The 12,842-nt window shown below is 38.9% G+C and overlaps 1 long non-coding RNA gene across 2 annotated transcripts in view; it reads left to right on the top strand.

Moving 5' to 3' along the window:
- LOC119468372 overlaps positions 1–6,720 on the top strand; it is a 10,010-nt gene extending 3,290 nt beyond the window's left edge. The window contains exons 1-3 of one of the 2 annotated variants that reach the window (XR_005197044.1): positions 7–188; positions 6,349–6,393; positions 6,483–6,720. This is a non-coding gene — a long non-coding RNA (uncharacterized LOC119468372). Of the gene's footprint in view, positions 1–6; positions 189–6,348; positions 6,394–6,482 lie in introns of those variants that run through there. The other variant, XR_005197043.1, reaches the window with a different exon arrangement.
- The last annotated feature ends 6,122 nt before the right edge of the window (positions 6,721–12,842 follow it).

The following is a 12,842-nucleotide window of genomic DNA, read 5'->3' as shown; positions in this document are numbered from 1 at the left end:
AAAAGACACATTTGTCATGTTTTTCTCTGCTCTCACACCACAGCAATAATCGTCAACAAAGAAGGCTTCTGTGACCAAACGTGAAAAGGTTTTACCCACCAACAAGCAATCACTTCTGCAGATAACACAAACTGGGTGTCACCTAATTCAGTTCTCACACTGTCTACAGATAGCATCAGATTTCACAGGTAAAAGGCTGAGTCCCATGAGACTGCCTCCCTACATCAGTCCTAAGTCTGAAACTCCAGAACTTCTGACCAATCAGCTTCAAATTGGGGTTCCCAGGACTCCCTCTTTGGATTAAATTGAATTGCTGGAATGGCTCAAAGTACTCAGGGAAACACACTTACCAGCTATACTATGAATGACATTACAAAAGGTGCAGATAAAGAGATGCATAGTGCAAAGTATGGGGCTAGTGGCACAGAGATTCCATGCCCTCTCAGAACACACTACCCTCCAGGAACCTCCATGTATTCGGTGATGTCGAAGCTCTTCAAGCCCAGTCCCTTTGGGTCTCTATGAAAGCTTCAATACATAGGCATCACTAATTAATCACTGGCTGTTGATGACTGACAACCTTCAGCCCTTCTCTCCTCCCCAGAGTTTGCAGAGTGAGACAGAAGATCTCAACCCTCTAATTAGTCAAGTCTTCAGGATGGTGACCAGTTCCCCTCCTGAATCTACCTAGGTGCTTCCAGCCATTGATCATTAGCATACCAAAAGACATCACTTTGGAAAGTCTAAGGAGTTTAAGAATTGTACACCAAGAAATGAGTCAAAGTCCAAACACAGGTTTTACATCTGCAGTTTTGAATTATGTGGTTACAGCTACTAACAGTTTCTTGTATTCCAAACAGTTTTCCATTGAAAACTCGAGAAATAAACAAGTCATAAGTGCTAGTGTGCCAGTCTGAGAAGCACAATAAAATCTTGAGTTCTTGCCCTCTGTCCATACCAGGATGTGAATCATTCCTTTGTCCAGTGCATTCACACTGCGTGTGCTGTCCAGCCATTAGTCATCAACATGGTCTCCTCCTACATCCAGCCATCAACATCATTAAGGCCTGAAGGTCTAGAAACACTCAAAGTTGATAATCTTTTTTTTTTTTTTTTTTTTTTTGGAGTTTCGCTCTTGTTACCCAGGCTGGAGTGCAATGGCGCGATCTCGGCTCACCGCAACCTCCGCCTCCTGGGTTCAGGCAATTCTCCTGCCTCAGCCTCCTGAGTAGCTGGGATTACAGGCACGCACCACCATGCCCAGCTAATTTTTTGTAGTTTTAGTAGAGACGGGGTTTCACCGTGTTGACCAGGATGGTCTCGATCTCTTGACCTCGTGATCCACCCGCCTCAGCCTCCCAAAGTGCTGGGATTACAAGCGTGAGCCACCGCGCCCAGCCGATAATCTTTTTTCTGACTTAAGAGTCAGGGGGTGAATAAGTGGCCTAACACTACATGACAATGCCTACATCATTCACCTCACTTCATCTCATTACATAGGCATTGTATCACTTCATATCATCACAGGAAAAAGGGTGAGAACCATACCATATATTTTAAGAGACCACATTCAGAAACAGGGATTCTTGCAAAAACTTTCCAGCTGCCAGTGGAGAAGACCTCAAAAGATATTAATGTGTTACTCTGGCCAATACTCTTGGGGAAGGTGCTGGGTGTTTTACTTAGTTGTAGCTTTGTGCTCTGCCCTACATATAACAAGGCCCAAATTCACCTGTCATTTTACCTGCCACAGAAAGAACCACTGGAAAGATTACTGCTTTAAGAGCTTATCCACTCTGAACCACATCACAGAACAAGACTCTGTCTCAACAACAACAACAAAAAAGAAACAAACCTAATTGTTCCCGTGTAAAAATAAGTCTGGGTCGACACTAAATCTGAAGCATTCTCAATGCCATGAGACAGGACAGAAATACATTAAAAAATTATATTCCTGCTTTCTGTAGAAACAAAACTGTTGAACTTAAGGTTTTATAAGGCAAGTCAAGAAAAAGAGCAAAAAATGCAAAAGTAAAATTTGAAAGGCCATTTCATTATCAAGGGCTTATGATCATGAGACATTCGCAAACTATATATATTTTTCAAAACTTTGGTTCTGAATTTTGACATAAGTTGCAGTTTCATTCGAGGATGTCCAAGAGGTCAAATAAGACAATGTCATTTGGTATTTTCAGCCTTTTCTTTTCTTTTCTTTTCTTTTTTAGAGAACAGTAAACTTCTTTAGAGGAATAAATTGTCATAACTTCATAGGTTAAAGGCTCGTGAGTCATAATTCTAAGTGCATTTGTAAAATATGGTGGTGCATGCTTGCGTTCTGAACTTCTCAGCCTTAAACTCATATAGTAAATAATTCACAGATACAAACTGATTAAACAAAAGCCCCTTTTAATCTGACATTATTTTTTCTTTTCATTTTTTGTTTGAGACAGCATCTTGCTCTGCTGCCAGACTGGAGTGCAGTGGCACAATTTTGGCTCACTGCAACCTCCGCCTCCCGGGTTCCAGTGATTTCTGCGTCTCAGCCTCCTGTATAGCTGGGACTACAGACACATATTTTAATAGAGATGGGGTTTCACCATGTTGGCCAGGATCATCTCGGTCTCCCTACTTCATGACCCAACCGCCTCAGCCTCCCAAAGTGCTGGGAGATTTGAGCCACCATGCCCAGATATTTTTCTTTATCTTTATTCTCTTTCTTCATTTATCAGGAGCAGGAGAGTCTAATTAAATGTGGTAGAGTGGTATAAGGGAATACAGTGAAAAGTATAAAATGAATTAAACCAGAGCTAATCGTATCAATGTGGATACATCTGGAAAATAGAATACAAAGTAAACAAAAGAAAGTGGCAGAAAGATATGTAAAGTGTAGAAGCACTCACCATCCATTTTAGGACACAAAAATTCTGCATATTATTTCTGAGCATCACAATATAGTTAAGGATTTCAAAAAGGTATTGAAATGGAAAACAGCCAATGATATTGGTAGCCTCAATGATGTTCATGACGTTGGTTGCCTCTATGCAATTATTTTTTTAAAAATCTTTTATACCAAAAAGTCTCAAAACCACCATTTTAAAAGACTGTCCTTCAGTTATGAATGAATGATTACTTTCCTAGTTTGTAATAATCAAAGATGCCACAAACACACCCATACACACACATGCATACACAGTGTGCTCATTAGAACATCTCATTGGCTTCAGATCATCAGTGTAATAACATTAACAGGAAGTCTCTAATGTAAGACAGAAACTGACATCTAAGTAAAGCATTCCTTTAGGTAAACACCAGAACTCCAACTAGCACATAAGACATTGGAAATATCTCAGAGTCTCAAAATTCACTACTTTGAATCCCTGATGAGTATAAAAATTCCATATTGGAAATGTTATGCTATTCAAAATATTAAAATAGAAACATCTGAGTTAAAACTATTTTTAAAATTTTGCTTTCTTCTATATTTTTATGGAAATATGGATACCAACAATAACATTTATGCCAATGCCTTTCATTCAATTTAGAACAAAAAGAATTAGGGGTAAGAAGAATGTGACTACTTCCAATCATTTAACGTACTTATTTTCAGCATTCCATTTGTATTGGAAGTGTACCTGCTATCGATATCTGTACATTCTTTCTTTGTACTGCTTCTCTCACAACCGATCTTCCATTTCAGTGGTAGGTTGAATGAGTTTTAAAAGAAAATAACTAATAAATCATATATATTTTATACAATATAAAGTTATTAATTAAAAATAAATATATATAATTACCTTCAAGGAAGGATATTATTCAGGAGGCCCTACAAAGCAAAGGGGACATGTCATCAATTATATGTAGGTATGACCAGGCCAACCAAGCATTCATGCAGTGTTATCAAGCTGAGTCCTCATGCCTGGCTATGAAAATAATTATTAAGGTTTTGAGGGTTCTTTTTGGCATCTTCTTTTCATTGCCTAGGACAGCAATGTGATGGAAATACATTGAGTAAAATAGGAATATGGGATCCCTAAATCACAAAGTTTGTATTTCAAAAGTGAGATTGCTTCAAATGCCTATAACTAAAATAGAAAAGTATGGATATTAATGTGAACACATTGGGCTGATAAGGATAAAAGGGACCATTAAACAGTGGAGCAAATCATAAGCTGAGAGAATCAATGTCAAGGCTGATGGTGAATGCTACAGAGTATTTAAAGTTGGAACATCAGAGGCATTCATGCCAGAACACCACAAATATTTATCATGTGCTTCCCCTTTTCCTGTCACTTAGGAAATACACCGTTGAGATGCCAGTTCAGGTGAATGTGTGATTCACCTCTCATCAAAGAAAGTGTTCTAAATTGATCAGCTATGATACAGACTTACAAAATAACAGTTTCTCAAAATTCTCATTTTCCCATTCCCACATGGCTACTGAAGCACCTACATTTCTCATATCCTCTTGTTTGATCTTAAGAGTTCCTTGATCCACTCATGCAAGACTTAAAACATCAAGTAAACCATACAGAATAAGATTTCAATATCAAAATACTTGCCAAAAGAGAAAACATTGAATTGCCAGTCTTGATAGAAAAGAATAAACTTTTATATTTCAAGATCAGTGCAGTGTTCTTAGAAAATGACAATTTTGATACTCACAAATTTTATAATATGACTGCTTCTAAAATTAGCTAAGTTTGGCATGTCATCTTACTCTGTAAATGACTTTTATGAAACAGCTATCATATCAAAGAACTGGCTGACCCCCCAAAAAAATTAGTCAAAATACAACTTAATCACATCTTATTCACTCATGTCAATGAAACTTCTTGCTCCGAGGCCTGACAACTATGAAGAGAAATTAGCAGTTGTGGTTTACCCCAATTCTAGCACTCCCTACTACCTCCAGTACTCCATAGCAATAACTGTTTTTGCTGGGTATATGTCCAAGGAACTGGAAGTGAGTTGCCTCAAGCTTCCTTGGTTTTGACTGCAAAGTCCCCCAATAAACCTTTTTTTCTTCCTCCTTCCTTGCCCTTTCACAATCCCTCTTCCTTTGCAAAAGTAATCTTTAGATCTGTCATCCAATGCTTCTCTTCCTAACTGCTTTTTATGGATAATTGCAACCACTTTTTTCATCTGTATTCAGCAGTAGTATACACCAACAATTTCTGTTTTCATCTCAATTCTGCTTCCTCTGTGGCTAGAATCCTGCTTCAGAAATAAAAGGAGATTAATGCCTTCCCTTGATTCTGTTATTTATTTAAATTGCTGTTCAATGGTTCTTTTTCCAGATTTCTCTAAAGGAAGGCTATTTCCTTGTTATTCAGAGCTGTGTCCAAGGAACAGCACCAACACCACCTGAGTACTCCTGAGGAGGGCAGAATCCCACACATGCTGAATGAGAATGTCCATTTTCCAGAAGCTCCCCAACTAATTCATGAAAATTTGGATACCCCGTTCTACACTAATATGCTTCCACATTTGTTTACCTTAATTGCCCATCTGAAACTTAGCCTCAATTTCTTCCCTATTAAGTCCCTGAATTTAATTCTGCATTATAAGCCGTAATGTTTCTAATACACTTTCAATCAGGCTATACCTTCTCTAACTTCCTCTTCATAAATCACATGACACTATTCAATTATGTTAATTTGGCCTATATGATACTATCCGATGAAGTTATAACATTTTCTATAAAACTAAATTATGGCCATACATGGCTGACCATCTATGGTGATATTCATCTATTGTAGATAAAACACAGATCTGTATGGTAAGGGACCTCAATCCTTAATGCCTCTCCAATAGTGAGAATGACAGCAAGAGCAGGAAGAAGTTAATTCTCTGACACATTGTGGTGCTGGAAGCTGACATTACCTTCTTTCCTATTTCTATCACTCTGTTCTTCCTTCTTCTACAAATCAATTTGACTTTACTACCCTCCTTTACATACACCCGCGTACTGTTTCTTCATTTATTCTATGTACACTCTACCCTCCTCATTCTTTCTCTCTTTTATTCATTTCCTCTTCCCTCTTTCCTGATTTTCCTCAGATCTTAGAATATCTTAAAATGGGAACTAATAATTCAGCTCCTTTAATGGTACTCTCAATAGACTCAACTGCTGACCCCTGATTAGATATAAAACTTATCACCATTTTACTTCTCCTTTACTTACTATAAAATTAATAGAACATTTTCTTTAGCTATTTTAATATATTAGTGTTCTAATTTAAAAAAAAAAAATTCCATCAAATGACTTTTTAAATCAAATAGTATTCTTACCTTCTTTTACATTGACTATACCGTGTTTTTTGTTTTGTTTTGTTTTTCCATTTTCAGGTCCAGGTAAAGGCTCTGACAGTTTCTGAAGGACACACTGCTGAGGTAATATCAAGCATGAGTTTCCGTTTAAAAAATTATAATGAGTTTCATAAAGACTTTCTTATCAATTTTTTTTTCTTTTTTTAAAACAGTGTCTCTGTCACCGAGGGCTGGAATGTAGTCGCGTGATTATGGCTTACTGCAATCTCAACCTCCCGACCTCAAGCAGTCTTCCCATCTCAACTTCCTGAGTAGCTGAAACTACAGCTGTGTACCATCATGCTAGGCTACTTTTTTATTGTTATTTTTGTAGAGACAAGGTCTCACTATATTGCCCAGGCTGGCCTCAAATTCCTGGTGTTGTGGGGTTTTTTGTTTGTTTTGTTTTTGTTTTGAGACAGTCTCGCTCTGTCACCAGGCACTAGGCTGAATCGCAGTGGCATGATCTCAGCTCACTGCAACCTCCTCTACCCGGTTCAGGCGATTCTCCTGCCTCAGCCTCCTGAGTAGCTGGGACTACAGGCATATGCCACCACGCCCAGCTAATTTTTTTTTTTTTTTTTTTTTTTTGTATTTTAGTAGAGACAGGGTTTCACCATGTGGCCAGGATGGTCTTAATCTCTTGACCTCAGATCCACCCACCTCAGCCTCCCAAAGTGCTGGGATTACAGGCATGAGCCACCATGCCCGGACCAAACTCCTGGTCTTAAGTAATCCTTTCACTTCTGCCTCCCAAAGTGTTGAGATAACCAATGTGCACCACCACAACCCAGCACTAATCAGTTTACTTAAATAAATCTCAGTTTACCCAAGCTTGGTGGCTGACTCTTACAATCCTAGCCTTTTGCAAAACCAAGGTAGGTGGATTGCTTCAGCTTGGAGTTCAAGACGAGCTTGGACAACATAATGAGAACCTATCTCTACAAAAAAATATATATATATATATACCAGAATGAGTTAGTCATTGTGGTGTGTGCCTGTAGTCCTAGCTACTGATGCTGGAGGATAACTTGAGCCTGGGAGGTGGAGACTGTAGTGAACCATGCCACCGCACTCCAGCCTAGGCAACAGAGCAAGACTCTGTCTCCCCCAAAATTTCAATTTAGTATTTTAAAACTAATTTGACTTAAAAAATAAGAGGAGAAGCATGTACTGAAAACCAAAGCATTCCAGTAGAGAATGTCATCTACACTTTCTAGGTCAGCCTTAACCTGTTACCTTCTTATGTCCATTGACTTGCTTATCCAAGTATGGCAGCCCAAAGGAAACATATTCACAGACAAACTATTAGCACGTGCATATCTCAGTCAGGAACTAGCTTCAAATTACCTAACTCCACTTTGCAGTCTCCACCAAAAAGAAAAAGAAAACATTTAAAAAATACATATTGGCAGCCGAGCGCGGTGTCTCATACCTGTAATCCCAGCACTTTGGGAGGCTGAGCCGCGCGTTATCATGAGGTCAAGAGATTGAGACAATCCTGGCCAACATGGTGAAATCCCGTCTCTACTAAAAAATACAAAAAGTAGCCGGGTGTGGTGGCACACACCTGTAGACCCAGCTACTAGGGAGGCTGAGGCAAGGCAGTTGCTTAAACCCAGGAGGTGGAGGTTGCAGTGAGCCTAGATTGTGCCACTGCTCCCCAGCCTGGCATGTGGTGACAGAGCAAGACTCTGTCTCAAAAAAAAAAAAAAAATATATATATATATATATATATATATATATATATATATATATATATGCATGCCAGGTGCATTGGCTCACGTTTGTAATTTCAGCACTTTGGCAGGCCGAGGCTGGTGGATCACCTGAGGTCAGGAGTTTGAGAGCAGCCTGACCAATGTGGTGATACCCTGTCTCTACCAAAAATTAAAAAAAATAGCCCAGATTGTTAGTGTGCACCTGTAGTCCCAGCTACTTGGGAGGATGAGACAAAAGAATTGCTTAAACCTAGGAAGTGGAGGTTGCAGTGAGTGAAGATCACACCACTGCACTCCAGCTGGGTGAAAGGGCAAGACTCCATCTCAAAAACTTATATTATATATATATATATATATATATATATATATATATATATACACACACACACACACACACACACACACACACATATATAAAAAATATATAATATAAATATTACTTGGTGTAATACAATATTAAAAATTTTAAATATCCTCATAAATATTTCAGTGTTAAGATATTTATGATAGAAAACTTGGAAATATGTCATATTGAGCATCAATAGAACACCACAGAAGATGCTTCATTTAGGTAAACAAAGACTTGAAAAAACCTACATATTTTTTGATAAAATCTTTACTGATAGAAAAATAAGGTTGAATGGCATGATAATATACTAATAATTTTTTTATGTTATCTTTAAATAAAAACAAGCAAATATGTGATCAACTGTGCAACTATTTTATTTTTTTTATTATACTTTATGTTCTGGGGTAGAGGTGCAGAACATGTAGGCTTGTTACACAGGTATACACATGCCATGGTGATTGGCTGTATCTGTCAGGCCAGGGACATTGGATCACACCTTTAATCTTAAGATTTTGGGAGGCCAAGGTGGGTGGATTGCTTGAACCCAGGAGTTTGAAACCAGCCTGGGAAGAATGGTCAAACACCATCTGTGTTTGACCATTAGCTGGGCATGGTAGTGCATACCTGTAATCCTAGATACTCAGAAAATTGAGATGGAAGGATCACATTACCCTGAAAGGTCAAGGCTGCAGTGAGCTGAAATTGCACTACTGCACTTTAGCACAGGCAACAAAGTGAGACTGTCAAGAAAGAAAAGAAAAGAAGAAAAGGAAAAGAAAGAAAGAAAAGAAAAATAGAGAGCGAGAGAAAGAACAAACTTCAAAAGTGTAGCAAGCCTTCTTTAAAAGGAAAAAAAAGAACATTTATTTAGGAAGCATTTAAATGTGACAGGATTCTATTTCACATTTGTTGTACATAGTGTAATCATAAAAAATAATTATGATGATGGCTTTCTGCCCATTCCAGGGTGTTAAGAGCAAAATGATGAATAGATATGATCCTTTGTTCTCTCCATTCAGAATTTCCTTCTCTTAGATTTTCATATGGCTGGATGTTTCTCATCCTGTAGTTGGCAGCTTCAGTATCATACTCAGAGAGGTCTTCTCTGACCACAGATTTCCATTCCTCTCCCATTCCCATCCTAACTACAAAATTCCTTGACATCTTCTAACATTTTCTATTTTCTTTGTAGAAAGCATTTATAGTGAAAAGTATTTGCTCTTTCTTTTTCTGTTCCTAATACTATAGCATAAGATGTCATCTTGTATATTCAGCATCTCACTGACTCACACAGTTTGTGATCTATAACCAAAATAAATTCTAGGTCAAAACACTTTTAAATTTCATCAGGAAGTCTCATGTGCTAAACCGCTGTGCTCTTACAGGACATCTTCTGTTGTAGTAGCCTGCTGAAGCTGAAGATGCCCCTACCCCAAATTTAAAATCCCCATGCCATTTCCTACTTTCCCATTCTTTTCTTGATGCTACTGCCATTTTATCATCCTCAGGTTTACAAAAATTTTCCTCGAGTTTTACTAAGTCACTGAATACTGTTGTGATCATTTTTTCTCACATTTGTAAACCTATTTTCCAGTTAACAAATGTTTTTACATTTCCGACTACTTTTGTTCATTACACATACTGAGAGTTACCATTAGTACCATTTTTATGAACGAGGTCAATGACAATCAGATAAAGAATTTTTCCCAAGATCCCATACCTAGGAAGTGGCAGAACCAGGATGCTAACATGTCTTTTGACTTCTACTGGTGCTGTTAAACTATACACCAGCTGCTTCTAGTGAAAAGTCAGGCCCCTCCCATTTCTCTCCACAGTCATAGCATTAGAATACGCCATTATTATTTTATAATACTTCTGCTGCTATAAGTGTAGCTGCCACAAAAGTACTCAGTGTTTTCTTTCTGAAAATGACTTCTACTTACTACAACACTCAACTAAATTGTTAAACTACAGTCCCACATAGTTACTACTCCCCATGATTTTTTCTTAACTTAAAATGTTCACTCTAGATCTATATTGGACAATCAAAATATATAAACATACTAAAATCCCAGCATTATCTTTTCAAATTCTAATTTCAGTAAAAACTACAAACTGTTTTTCTCTAACTCTCCTTATGATTTTGCACATCCAGATATACCTCAGAATGATACATTTGGCCACAGCTTAACCTGAAATAATTCTTTAGATTTTAGATAAACTTACTTTCAGAACACAAAGTGATTTTTTTGCACATTCTAAACTTTATTTTTCTGGCACTATACTATACTTCCTTCTTAAATGAATCATGCAAATTAGCAGAATTATACTATGAAGCAGTAATTTACTTAGCACATATATACTTTATTATCAGCTCAAAAACATGAGAAAATCATTATGGGCATAAGCTGGAAATAATTATTTGCATAAATCACTTCTTGTGGGGGGGAATGAGAATTTAGTTTATAGTAATACCTTATTTAAGTGGGATCGCATTGCAAATAGTATTCATTGCTTTTATTCCTTTTGTCAAAAAGATAAAGATAAGTGCATAAATTTACCTCTTCCAAAGAAAAGGAAAAGAAAAAACAAGAGTAAATCTTGTGGGTAATAATTGTTGAATGAAAGATGCACATAGATAATGAAAGAGAAAGCTGTAACTAAATATGCTGACAATGAAGACACAGATGGACTGAAAGACCAGTCACTAAAGAAATGAGATCTGTGAGAAAAAAATTAGGTGGGGATAAATCATTTTTAAAATGTGAGGATGAAGGGAGAAACAACAAAGAAGCCTAACTAGTCAGTTTAATGTGAGCTTCAGCCAAGAGAGAAAAGAAACATGACATACCATAAAGTACATGGAGAAATAGATATGTAACCGAGCCTTTTGTTCCTTTATAGCTGTAAAAATACAGGTTAATACTTGTGCTACAATTAGTTTTTTTAAAAATATTTCTGTGATACAGAGTTTAATTTTATTACTATAAAACATTCAATTAGCTAGACATGGTCATCTACCATTACCTGAAAGACTGTTATTATTACAGAGATGGAAAATTAGAACTTTCCATCAACTTTCCACCTAGAAGAAGAATTGGTCACCAGAATTCTAAAGAGTAATGCATGGCCTATAAAAGTGTATTTATTAGAGCACGAGCTGGGGCTAATAAAATGTTTAAGAAATTTTAGTCTAAAATCATAATCTAAGATTCCAGTTGAATTATACTAGAAAATATATTGTGATTGATAAAAACTACCTTGATGAAGATGGCCATTTAAGAACAGCTCAGGGTTGCAGCTCCCAGTGAAAGTGCAGAAGGTGAGTGGATGCTGCATTTTTATTGCCTATGGACCAGGAGATTCCCAGGCAGAGGAGCCCCACAGGTCGCCGGCGTGGCTGTTTTGGCCGGCGCGGTTCTTTTGCTTGACACGGCTGCTTTGCCTCGCGTGGCTGCTTTGTACTGGCCGGCGGTTCTCTGTACAAAATACACTGGCCCGGGGGCCCTTTTGGCTGACGATTGGAGCCCCGGGAAGTCTCTCATTCATCTGATTAAAGAGGGGTCTGAAGGCCGGGCGCGGTGGCTCAAGCCTGTAATCCCAGCACTTTGGGAGGCCGAGGCGGGTGGATCATGAAGTCAAGAGATCAAGACCATCCTGGTCAACATGGTGAAACCCCGTCTCTACTAAAAATACAAAAAAACATTAGCTGGGCGTGGTGGCGCGTGCCTGTAATCCCAGCTACTCAGGAGGTTGAGGCAGGAGAAATGCCTGAACCCAGGAGGCGGAGGTTGCGGTGAGCCAAGATCGCACCATTGCACTCCAGCCTGGGTAGCAAGAGTGAAACTCCGTCTCAAAAAAATAAAAAAAGAGGGGTCTGAACAGGGAGCCAGGCCAGGAGATTCCTGGGCAAAAACAAGCGCCACGAATCCCAGCGCAACTATTTAAGCTGATGCAGTGAGTCACCATATGGGAAAACACACAGATCCTGGTGCCTTTTTAATAGACGACTGGAACAGCTGGGAAAGGCTCTGGGGCAGGGAGCCAGCTGGGCTCAGCTGGCCCCACCCCCACAAAAGAACAGCAATCAGAAACTCTCTGGATTGAGAGTTTCACAGCAAGCACAGCAGAACCCTGGACGGTCTAGCTCTGTGGGGGAGGGGCTTCCACCATTACCGAGGCACTCCACCACTACAGAGGTAGTCCGCCATAGCTGAGGCAGCCCGCTGTTGCCAAGCCAGCCCGCCATTGCTGAGCCTGCCTGCCACTGCCAAGGCAACCTGCCATTACAGAGAGAGTCTGCCAATACACAGGTGGGCCACCATTGCCGAGGCAGTTCTAACTATACCCATATAAACAGGACTGCAGGGAAGTTCACAAGCAGCTGGGCGGAGCCCACAGCAGCTCAGCAAAGCCTCTGCAGGCAGAAAGTGACTAGGCTGCCTCCTTGCTGGGCACGGCAG

The sequence above is a fragment of the Cebus imitator genome, unplaced genomic scaffold, assembly GCF_001604975.1.
Source record: "Cebus imitator isolate Cc_AM_T3 unplaced genomic scaffold, Cebus_imitator-1.0 Scaffold418, whole genome shotgun sequence".
NCBI lineage: Eukaryota > Metazoa > Chordata > Mammalia > Primates > Cebidae > Cebus > Cebus imitator.
The sequence above is the reverse complement of the archived record's forward strand: the minus strand, read 5'-3'. Positions and strand labels throughout refer to the sequence as shown.